Source organism: Mastomys coucha, unplaced genomic scaffold (assembly GCF_008632895.1).
Source record: "Mastomys coucha isolate ucsf_1 unplaced genomic scaffold, UCSF_Mcou_1 pScaffold15, whole genome shotgun sequence".
NCBI lineage: Eukaryota > Metazoa > Chordata > Mammalia > Rodentia > Muridae > Mastomys > Mastomys coucha.
In genome coordinates, this window is record NW_022196897.1 from 131,061,678 (window position 1) to 131,073,190 (window position 11,513).

At 43.2% G+C, this 11,513-nt stretch overlaps 1 protein-coding gene across 6 annotated transcripts in view; it reads left to right on the plus strand.

Moving 5' to 3' along the window:
- Rin2 (Ras and Rab interactor 2) overlaps window positions 1-11,513 on the plus strand; it is a 206,267-nt gene that overhangs the window by 127,677 nt on the left and 67,077 nt on the right. The gene's annotated exons all lie outside the window — the stretch shown is intronic.

An 11,513-nucleotide genomic window follows, 5' to 3' on the forward strand; every position in this document is an offset into this window, starting at 1 on the left:
TTCAACCTAATGTTTAAAGACATATAAGAAAATTAAAAAAAAAAAAGATATATATTGTTTTGTTTTCTATAAACCAACACATCTTTGGTGGTTTATGGATCTTTCCCAAGTTAGCATCTGGTTTTATAGTCCGGGCCTTTGTCCAAAAAGTCAAACAAATTGATATCCCAGGTGGCACTGAACTTGGCTTGTTGACGCCCAGTGGTAACTCTGTGTGTGTATTAAATTTGTTATTTATTTTATGTGTATGGCCGTTTTGCTTACATGTATATCTGCATATCACTTGAGTGCTCCATGTCCACATAGGCCAGTAGAGGGCATCAGATCCCCTAGAACTGAAGTTACAGTGGTGAGCTGTCGTGTGAGTGCTGTGAACTGAACTCCCACCTTTAGAGAAGCAGCTTGTGCTCGTAACCACTGAGCTGCATCTCCAGTCCTACCCCACCCCTCAATGGTAAAACTTTTTTCCAGGTTAGCATTGTTCTCTTAGCTATAGAAGTAGGCTCTGTGGGTTGAACTGATACGTTGACCAGGAACCTTGATGTTAACTCTCTGAAGGCTGGAAAGACACTGGAGCTATCAGACTAGGTTATTGTTTTCATTTCTTGGACTTTGTATTTCCCTAAGGGCTCCTGTGCACTGTGCAAATTTCCGCTTGCTCAGGCTTCTGTGTCAGCCACAACAGGATGCCTCCACACAGCCCTGGTCACGCCCACAGAAATGAAGGCACGGGATTGGGAAACAGAGGCAATCCTGTCAGGCAGGGCAGGTTTGGTAAACCCCAGGATGCTAGTCCCCCCTGCACATGGTGTGTCTGTCACTTAACGTGGCAACCAAACAAGTCACTAGAACTTAGCTCATGCAACCTCAAGCCTCTTCATGCTGAGCTTCATGAAAGCTTATGTCAGGGCATCTCAGGTTTGAACTTCACAGGATTTTGGAGTCCTCCATGGTGTGCGCAGTTCCTGGTGATCTATGACAGAGTTCATCTTAAAATTGGAAATAACTTAAATTTGATGAAATGCAATCAGTTATTGTTCTTCCTCATTTTAACCTGGAACCTTATAACATGTTATTCTTCTTTATGATGGGTCTTACTACGTATACAGCCCAGGCTGGCCGGGAACTCACTATGTGGCCCACTCAAGTCTCAAAGTCAAAGATCTTCTGGCCTCTCCTTCAGAGTGCTGGGATTACAGGATCTGGGATTACAGAGTGCTGGGATCACTATGCCTGGTTTATGAACTTTGTAAAATATAAAACAGCAACAGAAATACAAAATCAAGCTTAAAACAAAATTGCTAAAGCAAACCAGTGCTGTAGAAAGAGTGAAAACACCTAGAATTCCATTCTTCAAAGTGCTTCTGTTGTATACCACATCACGGAATCTGAAAACATAGGCATAGGCAGAAAGGAGCCTTCGGGGCATCTGTGGGCCATGGCTCTAGCAGCAATATTAAGTCTGCAACACGCCTCACCATACTCCCCCCAGCCTCCACCATGTTGGTGAGCCACGGCTGGCAACATGGAACCGTCTTTGGTTTCTCTGACCTGTTGGTACAGGAGGCTCATTATTAATTATCAGGAGGAGCATGCTTTAAAGCAAATGCTACCTTGGAGAGACCTTCTGCTGTGCAGCGGTAAAGAAGGGAACAGACCTGAGCATAATGCTTTAGGAAAAACCCTTTAACTTAGCTTACAAAACAGTGTGTTTCATTGTCACACAAACTGAATATATATATATATATATATATATATATATATATATATATATATATATATTACATACATATGGGGGGTGTACTTTGTCCATGTTACCCTCCACTTTCCTCCCTTTTCCCTCCTCTTCCCCTCCTGCTAGCTCCTTTCCTCAGTCCAGATGGTTCCTCTTTTGATTTCATCCCATATGTATATAGGATGATGGATGGATGGATGGATAGATCTAGATTGCACACAGGAGAAGCCAGACAATGCGTAGTCTTTTGTCCCTCATTATACTCTTATTCTCACCTCCCCTCTCTTCCCTTTGGACCCTTCCTTCCTTTCATCATTGTCCCTTTTTTGGCAGGGGTGGGGGGCTTGTTTCAAGACAGGGTTTTTCTATGTAACCCTGACTGACCTGGAACTTTCTAGACCAGGATGACTTCGAACGCATAGAGATCTGCCTGCTTTTGTCTCCTGAGTGCTAGGATTAAAGGCATGAACCACCAACACCTGGCTTCATTATTGCCTTTTTACTTTCATGTCACATGTGTCTATATGTGTGTACACACATACATACATACATATGCATATATATCTAAATCACACATACAAAAAATGAGATAACTATCTCTTTTCTAAAGATTTTATTTATTTTATGTATATGAGTGCATTGTAGCTGTCTTCAGACACACCAGAAGAGGGCATTGGATCTCCATTACAGATGGTTGTGAGCCATCATGTGGTTGCTGGGAATTGAACTCAGGATCTCAGGAAGAAGAGTCAGTGCTTTTAACGGCTGAGCCATTTCTTCACGGATAACCATCCTTCTTTCTTTCTTTTTTTTTTTTATTTAATTTAATTTATTTTTTATTTACTTATTTATTTTTGGGTTTTGTTTTATTTTTGTTTTTTTGAGACAGAGTTTCTCTGTGTAGCCCTGGCTGTCGTGGAACTCATTCTGTAGACCAGGCTGGCCTCGAACATCCGCCAGCCTCTGCCTCCCAAGTGCTAGGATTAAAGGCATTCGCCACCACCATCCGGCTGGATAACCATCTTTCTGGGTCTTCAGTAGGCTCTTTTTAGTAGCTATCATAATTTCTCCCACTTCCCCATCCTGTCCAGCTGAGGATAAAGGACTGTTCAGAGCTCTATCTCCTCAGTGTCCTGATTTACCCCTTGTCTGAAAGGCAAACAAACAGGGAAGTTAGCAAGAGGAAGATGGGAGAAGGAAGAGCAGTCAGTTCATTCATGAGGACAGCTCTAGGCTTGGTGAATACAGCTCTACACACACACACAAAAAAAAAAGAGTGCCTGGGGAAGTTATTTTTAATGGAGGACACTGAGGAAAGTGATTACCCTCAGGCAAGCCCAGCAGCTAGGATGGTCAAGGTTTGGATCCAGGGAGGAAGGCTAGAAGGCTTCTTAGGTTGCATTCTTCAGAGTCTAGAGCTGAACATTTCCATGGAAGTATCTTACCTAGAAACACCCCCTCAGAACCCCATAGAGGGGTCAGGGTTGAGCTGAGGAAAGGAAACATCTAAGACTGGTCTTCACTGCTGAGCAGTCCGTCCCCTGACTGTGGCTTTGAGTCCATCTAAAAAAAAAGCCCTAAGAGATGCTGTTATTTCAGAGTTGTCCTGTAGGAGATGAGGGAGCTGGCTGGGTTACTTATACTTCATCTGGAGCTGGCTGAAGACTGACCCTGGAGGGTGGGGGCTGGAAGGGTCTTTCTTGGTCTCTGTGTAACAGACAAAACAGGTTCCAGCCATTGCATGTCTCCTGGCAAGAGATATGGGGCTGGCTGTGAGGGTGGGGTCATCTTCTGTGCATCCTACCAAGGTTTGAGAGGCCCCAGCGGTGAAGTGTTGAGCAAGGCCAGCAGCAGCCGGGTCTTCACAGGGATTTTCAGGTCGGAGGAAGATCTGGCATACTGAAGTAATGGGCACCTGCTCCATCAACAGCTTGAGGTACCATCACATATAAGGGACATGGTGTCCTAAATTTTCTAGAGCTTAATTTTTGGGGGACAGATGTAGTCATCTCAGGGTTGAGGGCTTGGTGGCTTAAGATTCCAGGTCAGATGATTTTGTTTGCTTTGCTAATTTTGGAGTGATTTTGTTCAGTTCCTTAAGACAAAGTCTTGCTGTGTAGCCCAGGCAAAGTCCTGATCTTTATGTCACAAAATTTAATAGAAGGAATAGAAGACTTATGAACAAATGTGTGTAAATAAGCAAACCTGTGGACGAGTCCAAGTAGAAAATATATGGACTCTATACTACTTCAAGATAAACAAGAATCGTAATGACAAGTTGGATGATTTTATTCTACCTTCTGGACTGGTAACATAGCTCTGTATTCCCCATTACTCCAGAGGCTGAGGCAAGAGGCTCAATGGTTCAAGGCTTGCCTGGAAAACAGATTGACAGAGCACCCTATGCAACTTAGACCTCAATTTGAAGTTCTCTCTCTCCTTCCCTATCTTTCTTCTTCCTCTCCCTTTTTCTTCCTCTTCCTCTTTTTCTTCCTCCTGCTCCTCCTCTTCTTTCTCTGCCTTTTCCTCCTCCTCCCCTTTTTTTAATGAAAAAAGTACCCCAAAAAGCTGGGTGTGGTGGTATACACCTTTAATACCAACACTAGAGAGCCAGTGGCAAGCTCTGTGAGTTTAAGGTCAGCAGACATATCAAGTTTCTGGCCCGGTGGGGCAATATAGTGAGGTCCTGTCTAAAATAAATAAATAAATAAATAAATAAATAAATGCTGGCAATATTAGGGATAGGATAGAGCTCAGCTATAAGTGTGCTAATCCTAGTGAAACTTTGTCTAAAATAAATAAATACATAAATAAATAAATGAAATTAGGAAATGAGACCCTCTGATAGATAGATAGATAGATAGATAGATAGATAGATAGATAGATAGATAGATAGATGGATAGAATTAGTGCTAGGCTAGAGTTCAGTGATAGAGTACATGGCTACCAAATACAGGTTCCTTGATTCAACTACCAGTACTGGGAAAGACAAAAAAAGAGATTCTATCATCATTAAAGGTTTAAGAAAAATGTTAATTTACAATAGTCAGAAAGAAAATATTTGAAATATATGGGACAGTGAATTCAACTTACACCTTTGTACAACTTAATGAGAAAAATAAAGAACTGAGCAACAGATACATGAACAGGCAAAAAAATGCAAATTCATAACAAAACTATACTCGGTACCAAGCAAGCTGAAGCAAAAAAGAATTGCTCTATCAGATTGAATAAAGTCTAAAAATGGGATATTGGGGATATGTATGGTGGCACACCTTTAATCCCAGCCCTCAGGAAGAAGAGGCAAGCAGAATCCTGTGAGTTTGAGGACATCCTGATCTACTCCTAAGCTAGCTTACCTATCTAGTTCCAGGCCAAGTGGGGCTAAGTCCCTGTGTGTGTGTGTGTATGTGTGTGTGTGTGTGTGTGTGTGTGTGTGTGTGTACATATATACATATATGTGTCTATACATACATACATACATACATACATACATACATACATGTGTGTACACACACACATGATGTTAGGATACAGAAGTACCTACCTCAGCCTTACCTCAGTGCCTTTGATACCCAGCACCAGAATTTTCTCAAGTTAAAATTGGATAACAGGCTGGGGAGATATTTCAGTGGATAAGGCACTTAGTACTCAAGCATGTGTTACTAGAGTTTAGCTCCCCAGAGCCCATGTAGAGTCTGGTGCAGTTAGCACACACTTGTAATTCCAGTGTTCAGTGTTCCTACAGTGGACGGTGAGGCCAAGACAAGAAAACTTCCACAAGTTTGTATCCAAGCTAGCCCAGCACACCCAGCAGTAAATAACAAAAGACCCTGTCTTAAATAAGTTAAAGGCAAGGACCCATGACCCAGACTTTTTGTAATGGTGCATGTATGCCTACACATTTAAAAATAGGACATCAGTAGAGCTGGAGGAATCATTCAGTGGTTAAGAACACTAACTGCTCTTCCAGAGACACAGGTTCAATTCCCAGTAACCACATGGCAACTCCCAACCATCTATAACATTCCAGATCCAGTGTTTTCTTTTGGCCCCTGAGGGTACCAAACCCACATGCATTATACAGATAAACATGCAGGCACAACACCCACACGTATATATTTTTGAAAAACAGAATATCAAACTCAAACAAATGCCATGGATGCTTTCAAATATTGCAGAGTCAGAAGAAAAAACAAAAAACCCGCAAAGGCACAGGGATAACTGTGGCACCATCTGTAGCCTGAATACATAGATGCTGGGATTTCTCTGAGCTTTCACATGCTACACAAGGAGAACCCAGGATGCTTAGCTCAGCACTGCTCATGGTAGCAAAGCAGTGAAGATGACGCCAGTGTCTGTCAAAGTCGAGTGGAAACTCAGCTGGGAGTAGGGATACGTGTCTGTAACCCAACATTGGAGACACTGAGGTAGGAGGATTGCCATGGGTTCCACACCAGCTTGAGCCACACAGCAAATAGTAGAACAGCTATGGCTGTCTTGTGACCCTTCTAAAAATAGATAACTAAGCAAAAGAAATTAAGATTGTAGTATTTCCCTACATTTAGGTGATTCCCTCCAGATTCTATTTAATGAATCTTATGGCATGACATTAGTAAGCTATGAAGCATGTTGGTATGATTTATTCCGTTGGTTGAAAACAAAAAACAAAAAACAGATAACATGCAAAAATGATCCACTTGGGCATTGTCACCAGCTTTTGTAATCCCAGAACTCAGGAGGGTAAGGCAGAAGGATTACCTCAAATTTGAGGCCAGCCTGGGCTATATAGTTCCAGGCCAGGTTGGGGTACAAGTGAGGCCTTGTCTCAAACAAAACAAAAACAAAGAAAATAGCTGGTCATAGGTGACACATATTTATAATTCTAATATTCTGAGGCCAGAAGATCAGAAGTTCAAGGCCAACCTTGGGTACATAGCGAGTTTGAGGCCAGCATAGGCTGGCTATATGAGTCCTTGTCTCAAAACAATACTATAAATAAACTCTTGTCTACAAATGGAGCCGGGAGCCCTATGTTACCTTTTATTCTCTGGTGATAATTCCAGTAAGAAAGATTGTTTATGAGTGTGGAAGAGGCCCATCATTTTCAGAGTCGGCTTTGGAAAACCCCCAGTGTGGGATGTACCTACCAGACCCACGAAGCAGCAGGTCAACAGAAATAGACAGGGGAGGGAATTGTTTGGATCATGTGATTTCTCAGGTCCTGGAATAAATCTTTTCCCACACAGTTGATTCCCAGAATGCAAAAGCCCACCAGACTCCAAGGCCACGTTGATGAATTGGGGTATAGAAGAAATTGTGAAGTTGGCAGCCAAGTGCCCGGCTTTTCCCACACCCTGGGTCTCCAGCCGTCGCCCTATCAGCTGCACATCCCTTCTCAGCATTGATAACATTCCTGAGTGACACCAGGGATTTTCAGCCTCGCTCTCTAAGCACTTTCTTGTTCTATTTTTACTTGACCTTCAAGACAGTTATTCTGCTTTTATCAAAACCCCCAAAAAAGAAAAGATTTGGGGTTCCCTCCCTGTTCCCTCCTCCCTCCTGTGTATTCAGAGTATCATACAATGACTTTCCTTCCTGTTAGAGGAAAATGGGTGCCCAGTATGTGGGAGAATTCTGGACAGATAGAGATGTCCCTGCCCCAGGTCGTTCCTTGCTGCTGGTGATCAGGGTCTCTTCCAGGCTGAGAGGGACCTTCCAGGTCCTCTCTTAAGCTTCCCTTAGCATATTAGCTCTCTGTCATCTTGATTTAGAAAAATAAGAGGCTATATATATAGGAAGAGAAAAGGGAACACTTAGGCACCAGTGGCTGTATTCAGTCCTCCGGTCACCTTTCTATAGCATCATCCCTTCAGACTTGTGCCTGGCCCAAGGTGACCCAGCCTACAGAAGAAGAGGGATTTGAAGGTCAGCCTTCCTAAGACCCCAAGGTGGACAGACCGAGAGCCCAAATACTGAGTACTGCCCTGGCTTTGATGGTGGAACTCTGCTGTGTTGTACTTTGTAGATATAGTCTGTTGGGTTCAAACCATAGTTACTGTGTGCTGTTTTGAGAATGACAGAGATAAGCTTGGGTTTGGGCATAAGAATCATGGTCTTGTGAACTTTATGCCATGCCAACCTGAGGTCCCACCTCACCCTCTGACTAGACCAGATAACAGCCACTGTTGTCACCTTCACTAGGGACTCCAGGTTTCCTGTGTGACCAGGGTGCTCAGAAGCCACACTTTAGAGATGCTTCAGCATCCAGTCCTCTCTGGACCATAGCCTCAGCATAGTGGGACATCAACAGAGACATTTAGACTCCTTGACTGATGCTTGTGTTTGGATTGTATCAGTTGTAGAAACTTAAGTTCAGTGGTTCTCAACTTGTAGATCGTGACTCCTTTAGGGATTGAACGACTCTTTTATAGGGTCACCTAAGACCATCAGAAAACAGATATTTATTACAATTAATAACAGTAGCAAACAAAATAGTTACAAAGTAGTAATGAAAATAATTTTACAGTTGGGACTTGCTACAACATGAAGAACTGTATTAAAGGGCCACAGCATTCAAAATTTGAGAACCGCTTCTTTAGTTAATATCACCAGGTATGGGAGAAGACTTATGCAGAAGCTCCTGGTGGCTTTAGCATGGGTCCCTCAAGGGGTTATGTCCTCGAAGAATGTCCAAAAGAATGAATTTAGGAAGAACCAAATGTAAGAGATTATAATGAAAGCTTTTAAGAATTAAAAACAAGCAAATAAGCACAATTTTATCAAAGAACAATATGAAAAGCTCCCAAAGCCCATCCATGGGACTTCAAAGAGGAAGGAGTGGCTCTTGGTGATGACATTTGCTGGTAGAGGAGCCTGATAGGTCTACAAACAATGCTAAGAGCAGGCCTGGCCCTGGAACATTCAACTCTGGTTCAATTCTTGAGGAATTCCCTCTATGTTGTCAAATGTATAAGCTAAGTAGGAATTGGATGGTAGGAAGAACATCCCTCCCTCTGTCAGGGATCCACCCAGGAACAACGTTTGTATTCATCCACCTTTCGACCTTTAGGTCACTGGGTGGAGAAGTGGTGCACTCAGTAATTAAGCAGCTTGGTGAGATCCACACTGCAAGGTCTTGTGCTTGTCTAGGTTTAGAGAAGGGAGGGGGAACAAGGGCTAGAGCTACAGTCAAGGTGCAGTGATGAGAGCAATTCCTGCAGGAGGCAGTCCAACTGCCAGGATCACTTGCTTCTTCTGGGGAAGGCCACTAGGGACCCAGGAATTGAACTCAGATCAGCCATCTTACAGGCCCACACTAGGGGACTTTTATGTTCAAATCAGTGTTGTTGGTAGCCAAGTGATGAAGAGTTCAGAGGTGAATGGAGACATGGTGACTACTCCTGCTGCTGGGGTGGGAATCTTCTCTGTGAGGTTTGCTTAAGACTGTGACAGGGTCCTTTGGGTGGACTCTCTGCTATGTACTGCTCTTGTGTCTAGACCATAGTGCTTGTGAGCACCCATGGTGAGCACCCATGGAAGTGTTAGCTCCCTTAAAGCAGTAGTTCTAGGCTTTCATGAGACACCCAGTATGGGTGCTAAGATCTGAACCCTTATCCTCAGATAGAACAGTGAGTGCTGTTAACTACTGGACCATCTCCCCAGTACCTTGTTTGTGTTTGAGATGATATTATTCCAGGCTGGGCCCTGAACTCACTGTGTAGGATGAGCTTGAATCCTTGACTCTCTTGCCTCTTCTCCAGGCCCACAAGTGTGCACCCTCACACCCTGCAGCTTAGTTTTCTAATTCTCTTTTCTCATGAGTTTATATTCAACCATCAACTCTCATCCATTTCTGGCACGCTGTTCCTGGATCTTCCTCTTTTTTCCATTCTCACTGGCCCCAAGAAGCCCAAGCTGGTCTCTCGTCTGGAGCCCTGCTATTGTTCTTAACTAGTGTCCCCTTTGCCGGCACTTAAAAGCATCTATAGCCCAAAGACAAGATTTCTTGTTCTTGACCAATCTCTGGACCTTGTGTTGATTAGACAAGTGCCACAGCTACTGAGCTGTGTCCCCAAACCCAACTAGATAGTGTCTACAGATCATGAAATGTAAGCCTCCCATTTGCCACAATTAAAAATACCTACTAGCTCTTACTGAAGGAAACTCAAAGGCGTGGAGTATAATATTCAATAAATATATAGTGCCTGCATACTTCATTTTCCAGGTTCTGAAACTTCCTGCATGATGGACTGTTCCTTTGATCTTTTCATGTCATTCAGGGCTCTATTACCTGATAACCTGTTACCTGATAATCTATTACCTATGTAAATCCTTCCCTGATAATCCACACTAGGTAGCGAGACCCCCTAGTCTATAAGTACCCCTAACATACCTTCAATCCAGAAAATCTCAACCCTCAATACTGGAGTCTATTTCTCCCACCAGAAAGCTAGCCCAGTAAAAATTGAGACCTACCAATCGTATTCTCTCCACTTCATGCTTGGCATGAAGTGGGTGCCCAAAAAGGCTTGAAGCTGAGTGGATGAATGGATGAAGTCAGACTTTTCAAGTAGCTTATAAATAGGCACATTGAATGTTAGCATAAGCCCTACATACATGAAAAATAACCCAGCTTTCATTGATCAGATGACTTAGTCATTGAGTGAGATAGGCCTTACCATGTAGCCTAGGCTAGCCTTGAACTCACTAAGTATGGCAATTTGGCCTCGAACTTGAGATCCTCCTGCTTAAGTTTCTCTCTTTCACGGTAGTTTTTGATTTGGTGTTTTGATGGGTCATTCAGGCTGGAACTGACTGTGTACACCAAAGCTGACCTACAACTCAAGAGAACCCTCCTGTCTCAGCCTCCAGAGCTCTAGGATTATAGACATGTGTCACTACTATGCCTAGGTTAGCTTTTTAAGATGTTAAATGTGAGGCCAGTGGGTCACACTTCTGTTCCCAGCTACATGGAAGGTAGAGGCAGGGGGATCATTGGAATACAGAAGAATAAGACCATACTGAGAAACATGGGAACCTACACCTACACGAATGAAGGAATGAAGGAACAAATGATCAAGCAAATGAATATACAATCTCGAAATTAAACCATAAAAGCATGGAGACAGGTTAGGGTGGGGGTTGGGGGGAAGATTGCTCAAGTCTATGAATGGATAAGTTGAGGTGAGGAACCCTCCCTGGAGAGACATTTAGGGGATAACTGTGACCTCTTCTGGCAATGGCTTCAGCTATCTTGTGTCCCTCACCTCTTGTGAAGAGGCTCCATCTCATTCCAAAGGCTGGAGTAAATCTTAGGCTCATCCATCCACCTTGTACCTCCCCATCCGAATCCTCCACATGCTAGGATTATCATTGTGTGCCACCATGCCTTGTAATATTATCTTTTTCTGAGAGAGGGTCTCACACTGTAGCCCTGACTGGTCTAAAACTCATGATGTAGACCAAGATGGCCTCCACCTCACAGAGATCCTTAGGATGTTTCTTTTGACAAAAAATGAGTTTGAAGACCTTGTTTGAGTACGATTTATTTATTCTTCTATATTCATGTTGAGCAACCCAAACTAGGCGTCAGAATCTTTTCCTTATTACAATACTGAAACCCCAGTTCTTTCCCAATATCAAAACCTAAGTTCTTCCTCTTTTTAAAGGGGAGCTGCTCCTCCCCCTTTATTTTTTCCTCTGGTTAGAGGAAATTCACAGAGCCAAGATTTAAAACTGGGGGCGGGGTGGGGGGGGTCATCTGTTGAGGGCAGGA